The sequence below is a fragment of the Danio aesculapii genome, unplaced genomic scaffold (assembly GCF_903798145.1).
Source record: "Danio aesculapii unplaced genomic scaffold, fDanAes4.1, whole genome shotgun sequence".
Classification (NCBI taxonomy): Eukaryota; Metazoa; Chordata; class Actinopteri; order Cypriniformes; family Danionidae; genus Danio; species Danio aesculapii.
In genome coordinates, this window is record NW_026613633.1 from 76,861 (window position 1) to 101,378 (window position 24,518).

The 24,518-nt window shown below is 43.2% G+C and overlaps 10 non-coding genes across 10 annotated transcripts; 9 read left to right on the plus strand and 1 right to left on the minus strand.

Annotated features, from left to right (window-relative positions):
• Nucleotides 1-8,213: 8,213 nt before the first annotated feature.
• Nucleotides 8,214-8,295, plus strand: trnas-cga (transfer RNA serine (anticodon CGA)). The gene has a single exon. It is a non-coding gene; the product is annotated as a tRNA-Ser (tRNA).
• A 1,195-nt stretch (nucleotides 8,296-9,490) lies between these two features.
• Nucleotides 9,491-9,572, plus strand: trnas-uga (transfer RNA serine (anticodon UGA)). The gene has a single exon. It is a non-coding gene; the product is annotated as a tRNA-Ser (tRNA).
• A 1,451-nt stretch (nucleotides 9,573-11,023) lies between these two features.
• Nucleotides 11,024-11,105, plus strand: trnas-aga (transfer RNA serine (anticodon AGA)). The gene has a single exon. It is a non-coding gene; the product is annotated as a tRNA-Ser (tRNA).
• Nucleotides 11,106-12,240: 1,135 nt separating this feature from the next.
• trnak-uuu (transfer RNA lysine (anticodon UUU)) lies at nucleotides 12,241-12,313 on the plus strand. The gene has a single exon. It is a non-coding gene; the product is annotated as a tRNA-Lys (tRNA).
• A 713-nt stretch (nucleotides 12,314-13,026) lies between these two features.
• On the plus strand, nucleotides 13,027-13,108 carry trnas-cga (transfer RNA serine (anticodon CGA)). The gene has a single exon. It is a non-coding gene; the product is annotated as a tRNA-Ser (tRNA).
• A 144-nt stretch (nucleotides 13,109-13,252) lies between these two features.
• trnah-gug (transfer RNA histidin (anticodon GUG)) lies at nucleotides 13,253-13,324 on the plus strand. Its single transcript has one exon. It is a non-coding gene; the product is annotated as a tRNA-His (tRNA).
• Nucleotides 13,325-13,452: 128 nt separating this feature from the next.
• Nucleotides 13,453-13,534, plus strand: trnas-uga (transfer RNA serine (anticodon UGA)). The gene has a single exon. It is a non-coding gene; the product is annotated as a tRNA-Ser (tRNA).
• A 1,840-nt stretch (nucleotides 13,535-15,374) lies between these two features.
• trnak-uuu (transfer RNA lysine (anticodon UUU)) lies at nucleotides 15,375-15,447 on the plus strand. Its single transcript has one exon. It is a non-coding gene; the product is annotated as a tRNA-Lys (tRNA).
• Nucleotides 15,448-22,858: 7,411 nt separating this feature from the next.
• trnap-agg (transfer RNA proline (anticodon AGG)) lies at nucleotides 22,859-22,930 on the minus strand. The gene has a single exon. It is a non-coding gene; the product is annotated as a tRNA-Pro (tRNA).
• A 451-nt stretch (nucleotides 22,931-23,381) lies between these two features.
• Nucleotides 23,382-23,454, plus strand: trnar-ucg (transfer RNA arginine (anticodon UCG)). Its single transcript has one exon. It is a non-coding gene; the product is annotated as a tRNA-Arg (tRNA).
• Nucleotides 23,455-24,518: the final 1,064 nt, after the last annotated feature.

The window sequence follows — 24,518 nt, forward strand, 5'->3', positions numbered from 1 at the left end:
TCCCCTCGTCACTGTGATTCCCTACAGATGTCCTCAATAATCAGTATGTCTTTATAAGTTGATTTGTTTGCTCTGTTGCTTGTCGGTCGTTGATGTTACTACCCTGTGTTTCCTGTTCTGCTCTTTGGCTTATTAAAGTCTTTTCATTTATATTACGTCGTTGTTTGTCCATTCCTTGTCTCAGCGTGACAGTTAAATAGTCATACTGTACCATTTGGATCCAGCTTACAATCCAGGTACCGAAACCCGGAAAACTAGCAAGAAACAATGATGGACAGAATTGAAAGACTACTCAGAAATCTGAGAGCTGCATGCAGTTCCACAATAAAACTTTAGCATAACACTGAAACAGAAGTCGACAAAGAAGGTCCAGTCACTGATCAATTATGTGATCAATAACTCTTAGGCCTGTTATCTGCAAAAGTTGGACACTGAAAATTTAAGGAAAGACAACGCTGATGCTGAGAAGTATAAAGAGTGATACAGAAAAGCCGGAATCCAAGCTTTTGTTTTTTCAAGAGATGTGTATACAACAAGGCCTTGGCTGGGACGAAAAGCTGCCTACAGATCTTGCACAAGAATGCAAAGGTGGTGTTCAAAACTTCCATAGATCCACCACATAATTATCCCCTGATAGTATGGAATAAAGTCTAAGCATAAGCCTAATGGAAACGTTGCTTCATCACTTCAAAGTCCAGGGTAATCCACCTGCTGTGTGATGGAAGCAGTGACTGGAGTGAGAATAGGAAACAACTTCCTGAAGCCCCTGAATATGAAGCGCAAACAAGTTCAACTGTGGATAGATTCAATGAATGGGCTACTGTGGAGCCAGCTCACAATTGGAAACAGCTTTTTTGTTTAAGCTCTGCTTGGATGTGCTCATCTGAAATTTTCATCGCAGCAGTGCACACTTGGGGTGTCTTTCAGTGCTTCTTTTTCAATCTTCTGCCCTTCTTCCAAATGTTCTGCAGAGTTACCTTCACTGTGTTAAGCTTTGCTGTTGCTAGTGCTGCGGAGCCAAATGTTTTAACACAGGTATCTTTAAAGCTCTTAGCACGATGAAGCTTCTCTGGCTGCCTCCGTCCAATTGTGGTTAAGCAATGTAGCTGCACTCCAACCAGCAGATCTCCCTACCTGAGGGGGGGGGGGGTGTCTTCCCCTTAAAGAAGAGTCTCCAGCACCGCCGGCACCATCCCCGGACCCGGCCCCCAAGTGAGGGGTGGCCAAAGGTCCTAAGCCCCCCCGGACCTCTGGAAACTTACGACCACAAAAGTACCCCTACCCGGACCAGTGTGGAAAGAGTTTGGCAAGCAAAAGCAAGCTTAAGATTCACATGATGATCCACACAGGAGAGAAACCATTCACATGCACTCAGTGTGGGAAGAGTTTCATCCAATCATCATGCCTTAATCAACACATGATGATTCACACCAGGAAACTATTCACATGTACTCAATGTGGGAAGAGTTTCAGCCAATCATCATACCTTAATAAACACATGAGAATTCACACTGGAGAGAAACCATTCACATGCACTCAGTGTGGGAAGAGTTTCAGCCAATCATCAAACCTTAATCAACACATGATGCTTCACACAGGAGAGAAACCATTCACATGTACTCAGTGTGGGAAGTGTTTCAGCAAATCGTCACACCTTAATCAACACATGATGATCCACACTGGTGAAAAACCATTCACATGCAACCAGTGTGGGAAGAGTTTCAGCAAATTATCACACCTTAATCAACACATGATGATCCACACTGGAGAGAAACCATTCACATGCACTCATTGTGGGAAGAGTTTCATCCACTCATCACACCTTAATCAACACATGATGATCCACACTGGAGAGAAACCATTCACATGCAACCAGTGTGGGAAGAGTTTCAGCCAATCATCATCCCTTAATAAACACATGAGGATTCACACTGGAGAGAAACCATTCACATGCACCCAGTGTGGGAAGAGTTTCAGCCAATTATCACACCTTAATAAACACACAAAGATCCACACTGGTGTGAGAGAGTATATGTGCTTGGAGTGTGAGAAGACTTTTATCACAGCTGCAGAATTGAAACGGCACAAGAGGATTCACACTGGAGAAAACCCGTACAAGTGTTTATAGTGCAGTAAGAGGTTTACTCACTCAAGAACCCTGAAAACACATGAGAGGATTCACACTGGAGAGAAACCCTAGACATGATCAGTGTGTACAGAGTTTCACTCATTTGGGGCAGCTTAAGAAACACATAGGATGGTTTCTGGTATGGCGTAGACACATGTAGCAGCATAGAAAGAGCGCTCCCATACACACTGGTATTAATCCTCCTTTTTACATCCATATTTAAATAACATGGAGGGGGACAAAAACAACCATTGAAACCTGAAAAAAATGAGAAATCAACTGATGAAAAATCAGAGACGGACTGGACAGCTGATAGCCTGTCAGCTAGCATTGCAGCAATACATACGGACATCAAAGCTTTCCAGATGGATATTAAATGCGATTTAACCACCTTCCAAGATTCTCTCGCAAAACATGTGAAAATGGAACTAAGTAACTTTAAACAAGAAGTCAATAAAAAACTGGATGGCCCTATCACGGACCTAAATGCAATGGCAGGTCAACGATGTGGAGAAGCGAGTTGGAGAATAGGAGGAGAACATTGCTGAGATGAAAGAAATGCTCGATCAAACCATCCAAATTCAAGAAAATTTACAAGAGAAACTGTTAGATCTAGAATCACGTAGAAATAATTTTCGGATTTTTGGAATCCCGGAAGGAAGCGAATGGAATAATATCCAAGACTTGGTGGAAAGATTATCAAAATGGAGCTGTTACTCGACTAATTGAACCTTAAAAGCCAATGGTGTTACCGGGCACTCGGACCAAAACCACCCGCTGATGCCACCCTAGATCAGTGGTGGTATTCTTCCTGGAATACAAAACAAATAAACTGGTCCTCCGCATGGAGAAAGAACGTAATACACTGGAAAGATAAAAGGATTTTCTTTGACCAAGACTACCCACCTGAGATCCAACAGAAAAGACGGGCTTTTGCTCCTTTAAGAAAAATTCTGAAAGAAAAGGGGATTAAGTTCCAAACACCACCGCCAGCGAAACGTAGAATCTTTCTGGAAAACGGGCCGGTCATTTACAATTCGATGACGGAGGCATCAAGAGATCTGAAAGAAAAAGGACTGATAAACAGCGAAGAAGAAACTGTTATAGGAATCTCTGGGAAAGTGAAACAAAGACCTTGGCAAAAGGAGTGACATGGAAGAAAAGTAAGGAAAAACATCAAGTGAAGATCTGGGAAAACTATGTGAATTTCAAAGGGACAATGCTAGCTCCATTTGAAAGAAGGGTAAAACCTGACAGATCCTAACAAAGAACTCTGAGAGACTGGTAAAACTTCTTGACTTAATTCACAGATGATGGACATTTAAATCGTTTGAAGGAAGAATGGTATTTAACTGAACTGACCAATTACACAAGATGAATGATTAGAGCACACCAAGACTCAAGTCATTGAGTAACATACTGGTAGGAAGACATAAAGGGATTCTAATTTATACAACGAAAATCCCTTGCTACAATTAGTAGAAATATTTAACTTGAAAACCTAGCCAGAAATACAAGAATATAATAATGCCAGATATGGGCTCTGAATATATTCGTTAACATTTTTTGTGCAATAGGCACAGCAAGGAAGGGGCCCTTTAGAGAAGGAAGGCTTTCCCCTCACATTAAGAAGTTATTTTAAGACTTCAAGGTTTGGAGACCTTTTTCATTATGTTTTTTTATGTGGTTCAAGATATTCATGTTTGTGTTTTTCATGTTCCGGTCACCGTGATCTTCGCAATAACATCTGATTATAGTATATGCAAAAACAGTAATATAGAGTAATTACTTTGAATATTAATGGGTTACTAAATCCGATTAAAAGAAGCAAACTCGTGGCTAAAATGAAAAGAGAAAAGCAAAAGATAATCTTCTGGCAAGAGACATCTTTCTGATACAGAACATAAGAAAGTAGAAAAAATGGGATTTAAGGTTTTCTTTTCCTCATATAATAATGGTCGTAAATGAGGAGCAATGGCATTAATCTCAAATAAAATCAACTTCCAATTAATTTCTGATAAAGATTACTGATAAAGAAAAACGATATAACCTAATTAAAGGAACTGTCGACCGAAACGAAGGTACATTAGTCAATATAAATAGACCACCTGAAAAAGACAAAGCATTTCTCAAAAAACTATTTACTATTATAGCCAAGGAGACCTTGGGTACGTTGATCTGTGGGGGAGACTGGAATGTACAACTTCATCCTAAATTGGACTCATCTTCAAATAAGTAAATTAGTCAAGAAACTAGACAAATAAGATATATGATGAAAGAATTATGCTTAATAGACGTATGGAGAGACATATACCCTCTTAAAAAAGAATATACTTCCACCCACATGTCTCATTCTAGAATTTATTATTTTTTTATGTTTGGTTCAGATCAACATAAAATAAAAGACTAAAATAGGAACAAGAGACATCTCAGATCATGCAGGGGTATATTTAACAGTGTACCTGGACAATAAACCCAAAAAGACATTTTGTCGATTTAACCCTAATCATTTGAATGATTTAACATGTGTAGACTATGTTAAAAAAGAGCTATTAGAATATTTAAAACAATGATAATGGAGCGGTGCCAAACAGCATTTCCTATTGTTTACATCTTTGCTACAATACCGTTAAGGCTAGACACTGTACATGTCATGATACATTTTAACAAATAAAAACTCACATGCTACAGCTTCTGCTTGTTGGAGCTACTCCTTCTTTGAGGAGACTTTAACTGAGTCAACTGGGAGAAATTCTGGAAGCTGTGTTTTGTCAAATCATGCTTGCTATGTATTTTATAATTCTCTGAAACATAATTAAAATTGAACTGTAAGCACTTCTGTCTTTGTGCCGTGTCATTTGGAAGCTCAAATACAGAAACAGAAGAAGCTCTGTTGAAAAGCAGCGTTTAAACGGCATTTCAGCTTTCTCTGCTGTAACATTACAGTGCCTCTGGGCAGTGTGTGCGCGTGGTAAAAGTATGTTTGTGATCTCACTTGCCCGGAAGTATTGTTTTGTAGTCCCCAAAATTTGTTTATTGTAGGTTTTACTAAGCTAACTCTGTAAAAACCAAGGTCTCCCTTTGCGTTGAACTTTGAGCATTTTACATTCAGAGATGCTGTTTATGTTCACACAGCTACATTACACATCAACTAAAGTTTAAAATATGATATCTGTGATTAAATATGTGATTAAAATAACAAGCAAATCTGGCCAATTCATTCACAAAATCTTTGTCACAGAGCCCATTCATAAGAGAGAGGGCGGGACCATCTCAAGTTTTTTAGAGCTAATTGGATGGTGACGCTTCTCCTTTCAGCTATTGGACTCTATGCACGATCTCTTCCGCGTTTGCGGTTAGTCCGCAGGACAACTTCCGCTGCAGCACATCGCTCGCTTTAAGCGGATGGCGCAGGTGAGGATGATAGATTACACTCGCTGTTTCTAAGAGTTTCCTCGGTTTATCGTGAAGGACATTAATCGAATCGTGAGACAGAGAGCTGTCACACCAAGCAGCAAAGAAGAGAAGAGGTTCAAATTCTACATTTCGAGTTACATTCATCATCTTGAGGGTGAGTATTATCATGCTATATATACGAATAGCAATAAAACCTTAGCCGTGTCTGTTTCTCACAGTTCATATAGATTTTTATGTTATATTTAAATTACCTGCATAATTGCTATCCATCTGTATATCTATCCAGGGCCGCTGCTGGCCAAAATGGTGCCCTAAGCAGAATTTTGCAGTGGTGCCCCCACCAAAACCACAAAAAAAAAAACATATACACAAAAATATGCATTGAAACGTGTATTTATTTATGTGTATTATATATATATATATATATATATATATATATATATATATATATATATATATATATATATATATATATATATATATGATAAAATGTTTGGAATGGAGTTTTCCTTATTTTCAACCATTTACAAAAGGTCATTAATAAAACAAAAATTATACTTAAACATTAAATAAAATCTTTACATTATAAGATAATGCTTAACATAAATAAACAGACATGTCTTCTGAAACTAAGCTGTAGGTTGTGTGATTCCTTCAAAAGGCTAAAATTAATTCTATATTATTTATCCATTTTTCATTCATTCTTTTTCTTTTCAGTTTAGTCCCTTTATTAATCTGGTGTCAAACCAACACTGGAAAATATTTATCCATTATGTGTAACAATATGATATACATTTTGTTGATGTGAATTTTCCTGAATTCAGCAGCTATATTCATTTCATGTTGTAAGGGTGCCCTCATGGGGTGTACAAGGGAACTGCAGACATATGTATTGTACATAGAAATATGTCTATGGTATCATAGATGACGCAACACAGTGGTTGCTATGATACATGATGCACACTGTGGATTCTTAACAGGAAAAAACTCTCAGAATTCTGACTTTTTATATTAAACAATTGCAACATTATATATCAGAATTGCATGACAGAATCTAAATTCTGATTTTATGACTCGGAATTGTGAATTTATATCTCAGAATTTGAGTTTTAGAACTCGGAATTTTTAGTTTTTCTCACGCAATTCTATGAAAAAAGGTTGTAATGAATGAATGAATAATGGATAAATAATATAGAATTAATTTTATCCTTTTGAAGGAATCACACAACCTACAGCTTAGTTTCAGATGGTCTGTTTAGTGCTTTATAATTCCCAATGCCTTAGTTAAATAGAATTATAGTCTCCATAACCCACTCAAACATCTTTTTTTCTCTTTTTTATTCAAAGTTGGGAACTGGCTTCTATAGAAAACGGCTTGGTTTATTGTGGAAAAAAAGTATTTTAACAAAAAAAAAATGTATGTCTTACCATAGCTCAAAAACAATGAATGGCAGCAAAGCACGAAATTAATTCACATAAACTGAGTTTACACTGCGAATCAGGCAGATTGGTTGGAGTTGTGGCGATGTTTAGGGTTAATTAATTCACCTCGCTAATGTAATGTTGCTTCAAATAAAATATGATTTTCAGATTCGGGATTCATTTCGGGATTCATCTTGTGTTTTTTTTCTTTTTCTCTTCTTAGCCCCAGACTGTTGTTGTCTTTTCCCGAGCATTGTATTGCATTAATCTATCTGCTAGCAGCCACAAAGGCGCGAACACAGGTGGACCGGGCCGCGTGAATGCGCGTACGCGCGCGTGAATGCAAAAAATGTCTTGACACGTGTCACATGTTTTTTTGCATTCTTCATGAAATGCATTTAAAATATATATTTATTATTTTTTATGTATATTAATTCTTTTGTTAATATTAATATACAAGGAAGAGATTTTTTTTTTTGAGCACTGGAGATGGTGCCCCCCTTCGGAGGTGAGGCCCTACACAGCCTGCGTACTCTGCGTATAGGGAGTGGCGGTACTGGGCAAAATGGCCCAGTGGCCTAATAGATAAGGCATCAACCTCCGGGGCTTGGGATTGTTGGTTCAAGTCCCATCTGGGTTGTCTTTGAAGGTTTCACTTCAATTTGGGAGCAATGTTTGGTGGATGAAACACAGTAGCTGTGAAAACCTTCTTGAGATGAACCTAAAAGGTTCCGCTAAGCTATGGCAAGGGGCTTTCAGAGGGCCAACTCCGCAAACAGGTGCTTCCGCAGACAGGTGCCCAGATAGCTCAGTCGGTAGAGCAACTTTTAATCTAGGATGGACTAGATGGCCTAGAAATCCATTGGGGTTTCCCCGCGCAGGTTCGAACCCTGCCGACTATGTTGTTTTGCACGTCCACTTATGTTGTTGTTCTCTTTTCTTTCAAGCCCCCTATACGTAATTGCAATCCTCCTCTGCATCTCACAAACAAGCCCCTGTCACTTAGTGACCAGGCAGCTGTGGGTGAGCGACAGTGGTTTGCCGTGACCGTACAGTGATCCGTACTGTTGTGGCCAGAGAAATCCCAGTTTAAATCCCAGTCACAGCAGCGCGTACCTGTTAACGGAAAGCCATGCTGGGCTGAGTTTTCGTCACCTCAGGCCACGGCTGGATTTCTCATCCCAACCTCTGCTGTATCTAGTATTGCCCACATCCGGCCAACAGAGCAAACGAGTCAAGGCCAGGTGTAGTCGTGGCTGAGAGGTTAAAGCGATGGACTCGAAATCCATTGGGGTCTCCCTGCGCAGGTTCGATCCCTGCCGACTATGTCGGTTGGTATTTCCACAAAGTCCACTTGCTGTTTTTGCTCATTGCCCCCTAACGGAAAAGCCGTCCTCCTCTGAATCTCGCAAACAAACCAGTGTCCCTTAGTGTCCAGGCAGCTGCAGAGCTTATCAGTGAGCGAGCGGTGTGCCGTGGTCAGTGCTCTGCGTTGTGGCCGCAGCAACCCCGGTTCGAATCCGGGTCACGGCAGCGTGTTCCTGTTAACTGCGATCAATGCTTGTGCCGCTTTTTACAACCTCAGGCCATTTATGCCCCAACTGTGCTGCGTTCAATGTTGCCCAAATTCAGCAGAAAAAGTCAATGAGCTGACACCATGCGTAGTCGTGGCCGAGAGGTTAAGGCGATGGACTAGAAATCCATTGGGGTCTCCCCGCACAGGTTCGAACCCTGCCGACTATGGAACAGCCAGCTGCTTTTGCTTTTTCTCTCTGTGAGAGGAACTGTGGCTTTTGCTCTGAATTCAGATCATCAGCTTGTGTGGAAAGAGTGCCCATGAAGTTAGCTGAGTGTGTTAGAGAGCTATGCTTTCCCTGCTTCCCAGAGATTGTACGGAAAAGTTGCACAAGAGCTAGTGCACCTTCCTCTACCCCTGTTGACCCTGTGCTTGGTTGCCACCTCAGCAGGAGAGAGAAAGCAGAAGTCTGTAGTCGTGGCCGAGTGGTTAAGGCGATGGACTAGAAATCCATTGGGGTTTCCCCGCGCAGGTTTGAATCCTTCCGACTACGTTGTTTTGCACGTCTCTTTTCTCTTTTCTTTCAAGCCTCCTATACATAATTGCAATCCTCCTCTGCATCTCACAAACAAGCCCCTGTCACGTAGTGACCAGGCAGCTGTGGGTGAGCGACAGTGGTTTGCCGCGACCGTACAGTGATCCGTACTCTGTGTTGTGGCCAGAGATATCCCAGTTTGAATCCCGGTCACAAACCAGTGTCCCTTAGTGTCCAGGCAGCTGCAGAGCTTATCGGTGAGCGAGTGGTGTGCCGTGATTGTATAGCAGTCAGTACTCTGCGTTGTGGCCGCAGCAACCCAGGTTCGAATCCGGCTCACGACAGCGTGTTCCTGTTAACTGCGGGCAATGCTTGTGCTGCTTTTTACAACCTCAGGCCATTTAAGCCCCAACTGTGCTGCGTTCAATGTTGCCCACATTCAGCAGAAAAAGTCAACAGGCTGCCACCATGCGTAGTCGTGGCCGAGAGGTTAAGGCGATGGACTTGAAATCCATTGGGGTCTCCCTGCGCAGGTTCGAACCCTGCCGACTACGGAACAGCCAGCTGCTTTTGCTTTTTCTCTCTGTGAGAGGAACTGTGGCTTTTGCGACGTTTGGTTGCGGGCCTGCGTGTTTAATCCCATATTAAATAATTCAAGTCCAGCGACTAGTCGCAATTTAGCTTTTTTTGTGGTCCCTACACTCTGATGTTGCCTAGAGAAACGTTCAATAAATCAACAGCAACATCTTGTACGGCTCATCAAGATTGGGATTTGATAGTTTTTTTTCCAAGTCGCCCAGTCCTTTTTGGCTGTCCCTTTGTGGCACATTTTCCCCACTCCATCTGCTTCTGGAGAGTTGCTTTATGCACAGCTCTTTTCAAGACTGATGCTAGCACAGTTCCAAAAGGCCCAGGCGAAATGTGCTTGGCCATGGTTTTGGACCATGGCTTTGGTAACACCTAATGACTTCAAGGTCTTTCACGGTGCAGCTCAGCAGTGGCATGGCACAGCTCTGAAACGCCGTTTCCTGGAGGACGACTGCATCTGTTTTTTTTAAGAGGACGCAGGTCTGTGCTGTGATGAGAAAGTGGTGTCGGGGGGCAAGGGGCTTGCAGAGGGCCAACTCCGCTAACAGGTGCTTCCGCAGACAGGAGCCCGGATAGCTCAGTCGGTAGAGCATAAGACTTTCAGCCACTTGGTGGCTGTCCATTGTGGTGTGGCCAGCGAGAGCACGTTGCTCTGAATTCAGATCATCAGCTTGTGTGGAAAGAGTGCCCATGAAGTTAGCTGAGTGTGTTAGATTAGAGAGCTATGCTGTCCCTGCTTCCCAGAGATTGTACGGAAAAGTTGTACAAGAGCTAGCACAACCTCTGTTGTATCTAGTGTTGCCCACATCCGGCCAACAGAGCAAACGAATCAAGACCGGGTGTAGTAGTGGCTGAGAGGTTAAGGCGATGGACTTGAAATCCATTGGGCTCTCCCCGCGCAGGTTCGAACCCTGCCGACTACGTCGGTTGGTATTTCCACAAAGTCGAATCCGGGTCACGGCAGCGTGTTCCTGTTAACTGCGAGCAATGCTTGTGCAGCTTTTTACAACCTCAGGCCATTTATGTCCCAACTGTGCTGCGTTCAATGTTGCCCAAATTCAGCAAAAAAAGTCAACGAGCTGCATCCATGCGTAATTGTGGCCGAGAGGTTAAGGCGATGGACTTGAAATCCATTGGGGTCTCCCCGCGCAGGTTTGAACCCTGCCGACTATGGAACAGCTAGCTGCTTTTGCTTTTTCTCTCTGTGAGAGGAACTGTGGCTTTTGCTCTGAATTCAGATCATCAGCTTGTGTGGAAAGAGTGCCCATGAAGTTAGCTGAGTGTGTTAGAGAGCTCTGCTTTCCCTGCTTCCCAGAGATTGTACGGAAAAGTTGCACAAGAGCTAGTGCACCTTCCTCTACCCCTGTTGACCCTGTGCTTGGTTGCCACCTCAGCAGGAGAGAGAAAGCAGATGTCTGTAGTCGTGGCCGAGTGGTTAAGGCGATGGACTAGAAATCGATTGGGGTTTCCCTGCGCAGGTTCGAATCCTGCCGACTACGTTGTTTTGCACGTCCACTTATGTTGTTGTTCTCTTTTCTTTCAAGCCTCCTATACGTAATTGCAATCCTCCTCTGCATCTCACAAACAAGCCCCTGTCACTTAGTGACCAGGCAGCTGTGGGTGAGCGACAGTGGTTTGCCGCGACCGTACAGTGATCCGTACTCTGTGTTGTGGCCAGAGATATCCCAGTTTGAATCCCGGTCACAAACCAGTGTCCATTAGTGTCCAGGCAGCTGCAGAGCTTATCGGTGAGCGAGTGGTGTGCCGTGATCGTATAGTGGTCAGTACTCTGCGTTGTGGCCGCAGCAACCCCAGTCACGGCAGCGTGTTCCTGTTAACTGCGAGCAATGCTTGTGCCGCTTTTAACAACCTCAGGCCATTTATGCCCCAACTGTGCTGCGTTCAATGTTGCCCACATTCAGCAGAAAAAGTCAACAGGCTGCCACCATGTGTAGTCGTGGCCGAGAGGTTAAGGTGATGGACTTGAAATCCATTGGGCTCTCCCAGCGCATGTTCGAACCCTGCCGACTACGGAACAGCCAGCTGTTTTTGCTTTTTCTCTCTGTGAGAGGAACTGTGGCTTTTGCGACGTTTGGTTGCGGGCCTGCGTGTTTAATCCCATATTAAATAATTCAAGTCCAGCGACTAGTCGCAATTTAGCTTTTTTTGTAGTCCCTACACTCTGATGTTGCCTAGAGAAACGTTCAATAAATCGACAGCAACATCTTGTACGGCTCATTAAGATTGGGATTTGATTTTTTTTTTTCCAAGTCGCCCAGTCCTTTTTGGCTGTCCCTTTGTGGCACATTTTCCCCACTCCATCTGCTTCTGGAGAGTTGCTTTATGCACAGCTCTTTTCAAGACTGATGCTAGCACAGTTCCAAAAGGCCCAGGCAAAATGTGCTTTTGGTCATGCTTTTGGACCATGGCTTTGGTAACACCTAATGACTTCAATGTCTTTCACGGTGCAGCTCAGCAGTGGCATGGCACAGCTCTGAAACGCCGTTTCCTGGAGGACGACTGCATCTGTTTTTTTTAAGAGGACGCAGGTCTGTGCTGTGATGAGAAAGTGTTGTCGGGGGCAAGGGGCTTGCAGAGGGCCAACTCCGCAAACAGGTGCTTCCGCAAACAGGAGCCCGGATAGCTCAGTCGGTAGAGCATCAGACTTTTAATCTGAGGGTCCAGGGTTCAAGTCCCTGTTCGGGCGAAGGCCTGTCTGTTTGTCAGAGACCTTGTTGTTATTTTCATATCACTTGGTGGCTGTCCATTGTGGTGTGGCCTGCGAGAGCACGTTGCTCTGAATTCAGATCATCAGCTTGTGTGGAAAGAGTGCCCATGAAGTTAGCTGAGTGTGTTAGATTAGAGAGCTATGCTGTCCCTGCTTCCCAGAGATTGTACGGAAAAGTTGTACAAGAGCTAGTGCACCTTCCTCTACCCCTGTTGACCCTGTGCTTGGTTGCCACCTCAGCAGGAGAGAGAAAGTAGACGTCTGTAGTCGTGGCCGAGTGGTTAAGGCGATGGACTAGAAATCCATTGGGGTTTCCCCGCGCAGCTTTGCATCCTGCCGACTACGTTGTTTTGCACGTCCACATATGTTGTTGTTCTCTTTTCTTCAAGCCTCCTATACGTAATTGCAATCCTCCTCTGCATCTCACAAAAAAGCCCCTGTCACTTAGAGACCAGGCAGCTGTGGGTGAGCGACAGTGGTTTGCCGCGACCGTACAGTGATCCGTACTCTGTGTTGTGGCCAGAGAAATCCCAGTTTGAATCCCGGTCACAGCAGCGCGTACCTGTTAACGGAAAGCCATGCTGGGCTGAGTTTTTGTCACCTCAGGCCACGGCTGGATTTCTCACCCCAACCTCTGCTGTATCTAGTGTTGCCCACATCCGGCCAACAGAGCAAACGAGTCAAGGCCAGGTGTAGTCGTGGCCGAGAGGTTAAGGCGATGGACTCGAAATCCATTGGGGTCTGCCCGCGCAGGTTCGAACCCTGCCGACTACGTCGGTTGGTATTTCCACAAAGTCCACTTGCTGTTTTTGCTCATTGCCCCCTAACGGAAAAGCCGTCCTCCTCTGAATCTTGCAAACAAACCAGTGTCCCTTAGTGTCCAGGTAGCTGCAGAGCTTATCGGTGAGTGAGCGGTGTGCCGTGATCGTATAGTGGTCAGTACTCTGCGTTGTGGCCGCAGCAACCCCGGTTCGAATCCGGGTCACGGCAGCGTGTTCCTGTTAACTGCGAGCAATGCTTGTGCTGCTTTTTACAACCTCAGGCCATTTACGCCCCAACTGTGCTGCGTTCAATGTTGCCCAAATTCAGCAGAAAAAGTCAACTGGCTGACACCATGCGTAGTCGTGGCCGAGAGGTTAAGGCGATGGACTTGAAATCCATTGGGGTCTCCCCGCGCAGGTTTGAACCCTGCCGACTACGGAACACCCAGCTGCTTTTGCGTTTTCTCTCTGTGAGAGGAACTGTGGCTTTTGTGACGTTTGATTGCGGGCCTGCGTGTTTAATCCCATATTGAATAATTCAAGTCCAGTGACTAGTCGCAATTTAGCTTTTTTTGTAGTCCCTACACTCTGATGTTGCCTAGAGAAACGTTCAATAAATCGACAGCAACATCTTGTACGGCTCATCAAGATTGGGATTTGATAGTTTTTTTCCAAGTCGCCCAGTCCTTTTTGGCTGTCCCTTTGTGGCACATTTTCCCCACTCCATCTGCTTCTGGAGAGTTGCTTTATGCACAGCTCTTTTCAAGACTGATGCTAGCACAGTTCTAAAAGGCCCAGGCGAAATGTGCTTTTGGCCATGTTTTTGGACCATGGCTTTGGTAACACCTAATGACTTCAAGGTCTTTCACGGTGCAGCTCAGCAGTGGCATGGCACAGCTCTGAAATGCCGTTTCCTGGAGGACAACTGCATCTGTTTTTTTTAAGAGGACGCAGGTCTGAGCTGTGATGAGAAAGTGTTTTCAGCCGGTAAGGATATAACTGCCTGAATGTAGATTATACCGGTTTTTAACCAGTTTTGATAAAGACGGCTGAGACTGCACTCAGCCTTGGATAAGAAACAGATTATACTTTAAGTGTGTGTGTTCTATTTGATTGTGGATCCGTTTCACAGATCTGGAGTCAGCTCTAAACAGTCTAGTGGATGTCTGACGTTTATGCTTGAGATACTGTTCAGAATTGTACGCACGCACACCACGTGGAAATTTTTCTAGTCTATCTGTGTTTTATCCAATCAGGTTAGAACACCTATATGCGTGACGCAGTTAATGACCTTATGTGAGAGTATAATTGTTATTGATTTGTAATTGTAAGCAGAGCGCCCTTGGAACTCATGGCGAGTGTTAAAGCTGGCTTCTGCTGATGTAACTGCAAACCATCTTCAGTAAACTTTATTTATTTATTTAAATCTCTGACTCTGTCTGAAAGACTGGTCATTCTTTGGGTTAAACTGCATACCATCCCTACAAGCAACATCTATTGCTGGTGAGCTCTTGCTTGCTCTACATGTCATTGGGCAGCACGACCAATGCGCCAGGCAAGAGCACAACGGAAGGGTCAAGCTTCGTAGTCGTGGCCGAGTGGTTAAGGCGATGGACTAGAAATCCATTGGGGTCTCCCCGCACAGGTTCGAATGCTGCTGACTACGTCCAGGCTGCGCGCAGGATTTAGTTTGCGACTTTCTGTGATTGTTGGCAACTCCAGTGTTTCTTGGGAAAAGGGATGTATTGGTTGGGTAAAGCGACAAAAATAAAACCGCAGCGTGTGCCAACTGACTGCCCTGGGGGCCCTCCATTTTCAAAGACGGATGACAGAGAGTGAGGCTCCAGCGGCTGTCCCGTGGCTCGCCGTGATCGTATAGTGGTTAGTACTCTGCGTTGTAGCCGCAGCAACCCCGGTTCGAATCTGGGTCACGGCAGGCTTTTCAAGGTGGCATTGGCGTTGCACTCTTTGATGCCATCCATAAGCCATCTCCAGCCTCCTTTTGGTGCAGGCTGTGCTAATGGCACGTCCTGAATGTTTACGTTTCCTAAAGTGTGGAAGACTAGGGATTCGATATGAGCAACGGGACCTTTGATATTTTACTGACGTCTACACCTACAACAACCATAAACCCAACCTCACAGTAACCCGTTGTGTTTTAGCAACATCTACACCAACCACAAGTTTAAACCCCACCTCACGGTAAACTTTTGTGCACCGTAAAGGTCTGCGCCGACCACGACCCGAAACCTTGCCTACTTGCGAGGTGCCGCCGTGGAGCCCGGATAGCTCAGTCGGTAAAGCATCAGACTTTTAATCTGAGGGTCCAGGGTTCAAGTCCCTGTTCGGGTGTGTAAGGCTCTTCTTGTGGAGCCGCAGCTTTTGCCAGTGAGCTATCGCTTGCTGAAAGTTTCAGCTGGATGCACAACACGTGTACTAGGCATGAGGACATGGAGAGCACAGGCAGTCTTGTAGTTGCGGCTGAGGGGTTAAGGTGGTGCATTAGAAATCCATTGGGGTCTTCTCGCGCTGGTTCGAGTCCTGCAGACCACGTGCTCGTCCTCTTCCTTTTTAAACTTGCAACAGTCATCAAACGTTTGCAATTCCAGCGTTACTTGGGAAAAGCGTCATGCTGGTAGGAGGAGAAAAACAACAGCGTGCGCTCACTGAACCGAAAGGGGCAAATCAGAGGGAGGAACATGCCACACAGGGGCCACAACGGCTGTCCGGTAACTCGCCGTGAACGGATTGTGGTTAGTACTCTGCATTGTGGCCGCAGCAACCCCGCTTCGAATCAGGGTCACGGCAGGATTCCTTACGGTCACATTGGCATCACACCCGCCACTTGCCACCTGTTTTGTACAGCTCACTTTTCAGTGCACGCTGCTACTCTGACACGTCACAAGCGCTTAAATCTAAGCTAATGCCCCAGTGATCCCGCATAACTCAGTCGGTAGAGCGTCAGACTTTTCATCTGACGTTTCTGGGTTCAAGTCCCTGTTTGGGCGTGTAAGCCAACTTTTGTAGAGCGTGGAGGATTCGGATTTCTACCTTTCTATCCATCTCAGCATGAATCAACGTTTATCCTTTCCTCACCATCTTGTTTCTCATTTTTTTCATATAATTATTTGATTATTTGAATGAGTAATTAACTTTGAATTGATTTTAATTAATGAATAAGTTAACACATTGCTTAATATAAGAATGTTCAGTGCGTTTGCCTGTCTCTTTATAACTTTTTCAGGAGCCACCAAACTAGGTCAGAGGTCACGGAGACCTTGAGTGGAGCTGAGGGCTGAGGACCGGAAGCAGCTGTCTCCGTTGTTATTTCTAAGAGTTAATACTATCTAAAATGTCTTAAGGGATCTTGCTGTTTTTACAGTTAATTCTTTTAAGGTGATTCTACTTTTTATTCAAGATAGACTTTGTGTAGTAAGGATATAACTGCCTGAATGTTGATTATACCGGTTTTTAACCAGTTTTGATAAAGACGGCTGAGACTGCACTCAGCCTCGGATAAGAAACAGATTATATTTAAGTGTGTGTGTTCTATTTGATTGTGGATCCGTTTCACAGGTCTGGAGTCAGCTCTAAACAGTCTAGTGGATGTCTGACGTTTATGCTTGAGATACTGTTCAGAATTGTACGCACGCACCCCACGTGGAAATTCCAACTGGAATTCTCAATGGAATCCTATAAAGAAATCCTATTGGAATCCTTTAGGAAAGGTTCCAAAATATGTTAGAAATTCTAATAGGATTTCTGTATAGGATTCCATTTAGAATTCCTATTTGTTTTTGGAACCTTAAAACCTAAAGGAATCCATCAGATTGTCTAATACGACTTATATGACAAGTATATGGGATTTTAATGGAATCCTAAATGTACACTTTTCTTTTGTATCTGTGACTGTCTTATGAAAAGTCACCTTGACACCTTAATTTTTGTGCAACCTATATTAGAGAACAGCATTAGTGCACAAACCTCTGAAAATATTGATTTAAAAAGGGCAACAAAATTATGTTCTGTTGTTTCAACATTGTTCAATTTGAATTCAGTTTTCATTATATGAGCAGATAAAAAATATTCACACACAAAGTTCTAAAACAATTACACAAAATTGTGGTGTCTTTTTGTCATTTTTCACTTAATCAGCGCATTTTTGGGAGATGGGCTTCCCTATTTGGCTGGCTTCAACATTCTATTAATTCTTGATGTAAACTGTCAGAGATAAGAAAAAGAAACATATTTAGACCCAAACCACATCTGAGAGCAAAAGAACCCCCTGCCCATCCCCCCCCCCCCCCCCCCCTCCCTCCAGCCACAGCACTCAGCAGTACCCAAACCAGCTATGGGTTGTTTAAAAATGTTAACTTTATATTTGATTTAAGAGATGACTATGTTTAACAAAACTAATAACTCATAAAGCAAAAATTAAACTTGACTCCACATAACACACTGATTTAGATTTATAAATGTATAAATGTCTGACCATAATTAATACTTAATTAATACTGTTTATGCAGACTTATTTTATTTGAATTTTTTTCTATCTGCCAAGTGACTAATACTCTGAGAAATAATTGACAATTTTATTTTAATGCTAAATCTCAAGGCCTGACATAGTTTTTAAAGTAGATAGCAAAGTCCTGAGTGTAATTATATAATTATATTTGTATATTTTTGTTTTTAATATCTTAAAATATGACAATATTTACAAAATATTTTATTAGGAAAAAAAACTTACCGATGATGTCAGAGACTTATTTGGAGTCCAGTCGTGGTTTAGCTGCTTTGTCTCTGAAGGCATTTGAACATTTGCCAGTGCAGCAGTGTGTACTAAGGGTGTTCCTTCCAAACACGGCTACTAAGAGATCTTTTGTGGCCATTTTGGGGTCATTCCAATGCACATGGGCAAACTGTTCACCTGTGATTAAAGTATTGGGGCCAATTCTCACCTAAAAATAGTGATCAAAAAACATTTTTAGAGCTGCTTCAATAGCAAAAGGTGAACCAACAAAAAGGCACTAGGTTATACACAATCTTTATGTAAGGTATAAATCACACACAGGCAGTTGTTATCGCAGAATAATGCCCAACAGACTTGTGATGCACTGTTTTATAAGACTGATCGGCTTTATTCTGCGAAAACAACCACCTGGAGGTACTTTATCGCATTTGATCTAATTCTACGATCAAGAACATCAAATTTTTATAACCATAACCCTGTAAGAAGTCTATAGTCTTTGGTACGTGCCTTTGATGTACCCCTTGGCCACATTGTCCCCCGATAATATCAATAGACTGGACTGTCTTAGCAACTGGCTAAATGTTGAGCAGGACTAAGCAAAATGATTTCTACTTTATAATTATAGTTCTCAAATCGCAGCAATACAACTTTACAATGGGTACAAATGTCTGTATTTAATACTTTATTATAATTTTCCATATCTGCAATGCCTGTATTTTGGATTTTTTTTTGCAGAATCCAGCATGGAAATCATTTTTGTTTGTTATCGGCATTGATTGTTTTGAAATTCAAATGGCTCTTACATGCCTGTGTTTTTATTTCTGTAATAAATATGGCGTTTCGTGATTAATCATGATAAATTACTAATAAAAAGTGTGATTAATTAGTTAATTTTTTAATCAGTTGACAGCCCTAGTTTTATTAACATTTATATCATTACATTATCAACATTAATATATTAATTTGACATTAAGTTTTGTCCTAAAACCCTGTTGGAAATGTCAGTTTGTGTTTAAATATTAAATGTGTTTTAAAATAAGACAAAAATTCAATGAAAAAAAAAAATAAACCGTATTCTTCAGTTAAAGAAACACACTTTTTGAGATTTGAACAGAAAATGATTCTAAAGATCTTCAAGTAAATCAAAAGACTAAGAGCTGTTTTGTTCATGTTCAATTGTGTTGATTGTGTAAATGTTCTATAACTAGTTTTCTCTAGCATCCATTGAAAGGTATGGTGCCAGGTACACTGACATCTTTTAACAGACTAAACTTTGTTCAGATGCAGAACTCTGTTCAAACACCTAGCAACAGCACATATGATGCCATCTCCCTCCTCACGTCACTGTAGAACTTCCAAAAGTCTGTGACAGAAGACATGACTGAGGCTCTGACAACAAACACAAATGAGCAGAGCTTGCTAAAATGGAGCATCTGTAAACACTAACCATAAGGAAGTGGAGAAGATGCTTGGCATGTACCTGAAGATGGGCCTAATGTAAATATTTGCAGTCTGTGTGTATTGACAGACAGGCACACGCTACACCCCTGTTTCTGATGTGATGTACCATAACAGATGCCAATCTCTGTTGACTTCATTTTACTTTATAAACAATTTGACCGTGTCAGAGATGGAAAAGAAGGACAAACTCTGGAATCTCAGAGCGTGGCTAAATTCATTTAGGGAGAGATGCTGCAGGTGGATCCTGAAGAGCACAACTCTGTAGATTAAATGATGATTCCTTTCAAGGAGAGATTCAGTAACTTCAAACAATATATGCATGACAGGCCACACTCTTCAAACTGTGCTCAGAACTGGAGTCTCTGGCATGCTCTGGGATTTTGATGTGCACCAAGGGAGTGTAGATGGAAAACGACAAGCCAAATGTGAAGCTTGGGCTGTCAGCTGATGTGATGAAGCTCGCCTCCACACTTACAGAGGATTTTTTTCAAATGCTGTTATTAATAAAAGCTTAATCATTATATGGATGATTACTTATGATATATACTGTTATGGGGCTAACAATAACCGCTTTTCTACTGTTGTGCTGAATCAATCTTTATGCTAAATTGTTCCATTCTGTGCCAAACAGGCCCAGACAGCATGGATACGGTTTCATTTTACACTGTTGTGCTGTGACAAATCTCTTTGAAACATTACACAAAACACATCAGTAGTTGCCTTGGTAACGCAATGTAAACAGCTCAATTAAATTTAAACAAAAGCCGAAACTAGTTTTTCCATGTTCATTAAAGCGAAAGCAACCGCATGACTGAACACTTTGCTGCTCTATCAAATAGTGGTGCTAAATATAGGTAGATGTCACAGCAGCTTATTTATTTAGAGGTCATATGTTGCGCGGCTCTGCCTAAACTTTATTTAGAGATAAAATGACCAAAATGTAACGTGATGATTGAAAATGACTGGAGGAGGAATAAATATTATATTTCAAATCTCTGAACATCACAGACAATTAAACAATGATAATGTAACAATAATAGTGTATTTGTGTTGTAGTGGCAGAAATATGTGTTTGGATAGGCACTTTCACTAATAAAGAATAAAGCACTGCAATTATTTCATTTTAGACAATCAATTAAATTACACAGCAGTTTTATATCAAAAGTTAATAATGATATAAAATAATCTACAATTTGATGGTAAAATATAACCATTTAAGCCATGACTGTTATTTCAGTATTCAAACACTAAATAACGAATGCAGCAAGTTAATCAATAAATGAAAATAAAACAACACATATAGAGCAGGATATAAAGCAAATAAAGGACTAATATATTTAGCAAAATGCTGCTCTTTTAACTGCCTAGCAACCACCTAGCAACACCTTAGCAACCGCCTAGCAACCACCTAGCAACACCTTAGCAACCACCTAACAACCGCCTAGCAACACCTTAGCAACCGCCTAGCAACACCTTAGCAACTGCCTAGCAACACCTTAGCAACCGCCTAGTAACCACCTAGCAACACCTTAGCAACCGCCTAGCAACACCTTAGCAACCACCTAGCAACCACCTAGTAACACCTTAGCAACCGCCTAGCAACTGCCTAGCAACACCTTAGCAACCGCCTAGCAACACCTTAGCAACCACCTAGTAACACCTTAGCAACCGCCTAGCAACCACCTAGCAACACCTTAGCAACCGCCTAGCAACCACCTAGCAACACCTTAGCAACCACCTAGCAACACCTTAGCAACCGCCTAGTAACCACCTAGCAACACCTTAGCAACCACCTAGCAACACCTTAGCAACCACCTAGCAACACCTTAGCAACACCTTAGCAACCACCTAGCAACCACCTAGTAACACCTTAGCAACCGCCTAGCAACCACCTAGCAACACCTTAGCAACCGCCTAGCAACCACCTAGCAACACCTTAGCAACCGCCTAGCAACCACCTAGCAACACCTTAGCAACCGCCTAGCAACCACCTAGCAACACCTTAGCAACCACCTAGCAACACCTTAGCAACCGCCTAGTAACCACCTAGCAACACCTTAGCAACCACCTAGCAACACCTTAGCAACCACCTAGCAACACCTTAGCAACACCTTAGCAACCACCTAGCAACCACCTAGTAACACCTTAGCAACCGCCTAGCAACCACCTAGCAACACCTTAGCAACCGCCTAGCAACCACCTAGCAACACCTTAGCAACCGCCTAGCAACCACCTAGCAACACCTTAGCAACCCGCCTAGCAACCACCTAGCAACACCTTAGCAACCGCCTAACAACCGCCTAGCAACACCTTAGCAACCGCCTAGCAACCACCTAGCAACACCTTGGCAACCGCCTAGCAACCACCTAGCAACACCTTAGCAACTGCCTAGCAACCACCTAGCAACACCTTAGCAACCGCCTAGCAACCACCTAGCAACACCTTAGCAACCGCCTAGCAACCCACTAGCAACACCTTAGCAACCACCTAACAACCGCCTAGCAAGACCTTAGCAACCGCCTAGCAACCACCTAGCAACACCTTAGCAACCACCTAGCAACACCTTAGCAACCGCCTAGCAACCACCTAGCAACACCTTAACAACCACCTAGCAACACCTTAGCAACCGCCTAGCAACCACCTAGCAACACCTTAGCAACCGCCTAGCAACCACCTAGCAACACCTTAGCAACCACCTAGCAACACCTTAGCAACCGCCTAGCAACCACCTAGCAACACCTTAGCAACCGCCTAGCAACCACCTAGCAACACCTTAGCAACCGCCTAGCAACCACCTAGCAACACCTTAGCAACCACCTAGCAACACCTTAGCAACCGCCTAGTAACCACCTAGCAACAACTTAGCAACCGCCTAGCAACACCTTAGCAACACCTTAGCAACCACCTACTAACACCTTAGCAACCACCTAGTAACCACCTAGCAACACCTTAGCAACCGCCTAGCAACACCTTAGCAACACCCTAGCAACCACCTAGTAACACCTTAGCAACCGCCTAGCAACACCTTGGCAACCGCCTAGCAACACCTTGGCAACCGCCTAGCAACCACCTAGCAACACCTTGGCAACCACCTAGCAACCACCTAGCAACACCTTAGCAACCGCCTAGCAACCACCTAGCAACACCTTGGCAACCGCCTAGCAACACCTTGGCAACCGCCTAGCAACCACCTAGCAACACCTTGGCAACCGCCTAGCAACCACCTAGCAACACCTTAGCAACCACCTAGCAACACCTTAGCAACCGCCTAGCAACCACCTAGCAACACCTTAGCAACCGCCTAGCAACACCTTAGCAACCACCTAGCAACACCTTAGCAACCGCCTAGCAACACCTTAGCAACCGCCTAGCAACACCTTAGCAACCGCCTAGCAACACCTTAGCAACCGCCTAGCAACCACCTAGCAACCACCTAGCAACCACCTAGCAACACCTTAGCAACCACCTAGCAACCACCTAGCAACCGCCTAGCAACCACCTAAGCAACCACCATAGATAGCACAGCACCACTGCTTTTCTATGACAGTCGTAGGGCTCGTCCGGGATTTGAACCCGGGACCTCTCGCACCCTAAGCGAGAATCATACTCCTAGACCAACGAGCCCTGTAGAAGGAACCTGCAGTGCCACAAGAAATTCTGTGAGACCAATCCAATCTACTCTTTGTTCATGTTGTTTTTGTTACGTGTGTCAGCAACTCTCTGGAGGCATATTACAGTTCACAGTAAGTATAAAAACAGCCCAGTGGCCTAATGGATAAGGCACCAGCCTTCGAAGCTGGGGATTGTGGGTTTAAAGTACCAACTGGGTTGTCTTTGATGCAGTTCCTTTTAAGTTGACTGTGCAAGACAATCCAGTGTTACCCTCAAAAGCTAGGTTCATACCCTTAGGTCAAAACGACATGACAATGGAAAACTCCTCAGAGAAGCTGTTTTGTCATTAGGTGTACACACCAGATCGTCTGAATGCAATATGGCATAGGGATCCTAAAGTACTGTTTTTCTGAGTTACAAGAACTTCCTGAGCCATACATCAGATATGACAAAGGCTAGTGTTGACCCAGTGGCCTAATGGATAAGGCATCAGCCTTCGAAGCTGGGGATTGTGGGTTCAAGTCCCATCTGGGTTGTCTTTGTTGGGTTAAATTTAAGTTGTGTGAAACAATTCCGACTGGTCTTCTCAAAACTTAGGCGTGATGATCTGAGGACAATAGTTAGCTTCGAATTCTCAGACTCGCTGCACACTTCAAATAAAGATTCACCCAATCTTGCTTGAATCTCACTGTCACGTTACGAACCTAAAAGGTTCCGCTAAGCTCTGGTAATGGAGATCTTGACTTCAAATACCTCGTGGCTTTCAACTAATGGTCTCTTGTTAGGTGGATGATGATGAAATGCAAACAAGAAAATAGCTGCAGAAAGGTTGTGATTTCAAGTTAATGAGAGTGGCCTTGTCTGGAATTTGAAACTCAAGACCAGTCACACCATACGCGAGAACCATACCCCAGGACCAATGGGACACGAATGTGGATGATTGCACAAAGAAAATGTTTGACCATTAGTTGCACACATCTTATTTGACGGAATGCAAACTGGCATCCAGATCCTAAAGTGCAGTTTTCCATGCGTTGGCATCTTGTTGAAGGCATACAAAAGATCCATGACAAATGATTGGCGAAATGGCCCAGTGGCCTAATAGATAAGGCATCAACCTTCGGGGCTTGGAATTGTTGGTTCAAGTCCAATCTGGGTTGTCTTTGAAAGACTCACCTTAATTTGGGAGCAATGTTTGGTGGATGAAACGCGGTAGCTGTGAAAACCTTCTTGAGATGTGTTTGCATGTCATTAACTTCCTGCATTGCCATGCATATTACCTGTTATGACTAAAAGGGAAACGAGATACCTAACGCGAAAGGCCATTTTGAATCCTGCATGGTGCCTACAGAGAAGAGACTGTGTACAAAGCAAAAAAATGGTGCTTACATATAAAGCTGGTGGGTTGTTCAAGATCCATAAACAAATCTAACAACCGAATCATTGCCGCTCCTTTTTTTGTCTGTATAATTGTACATGTTAGACTGATTTAGATCAGAAGTCCACTAAATGTTCATTCACTAAAGTCACAGCAAAAGCTGCTACAATTAACACAGAAACACCATAGATAGCACAGCACCACTGCCTTTCTATGACAGTC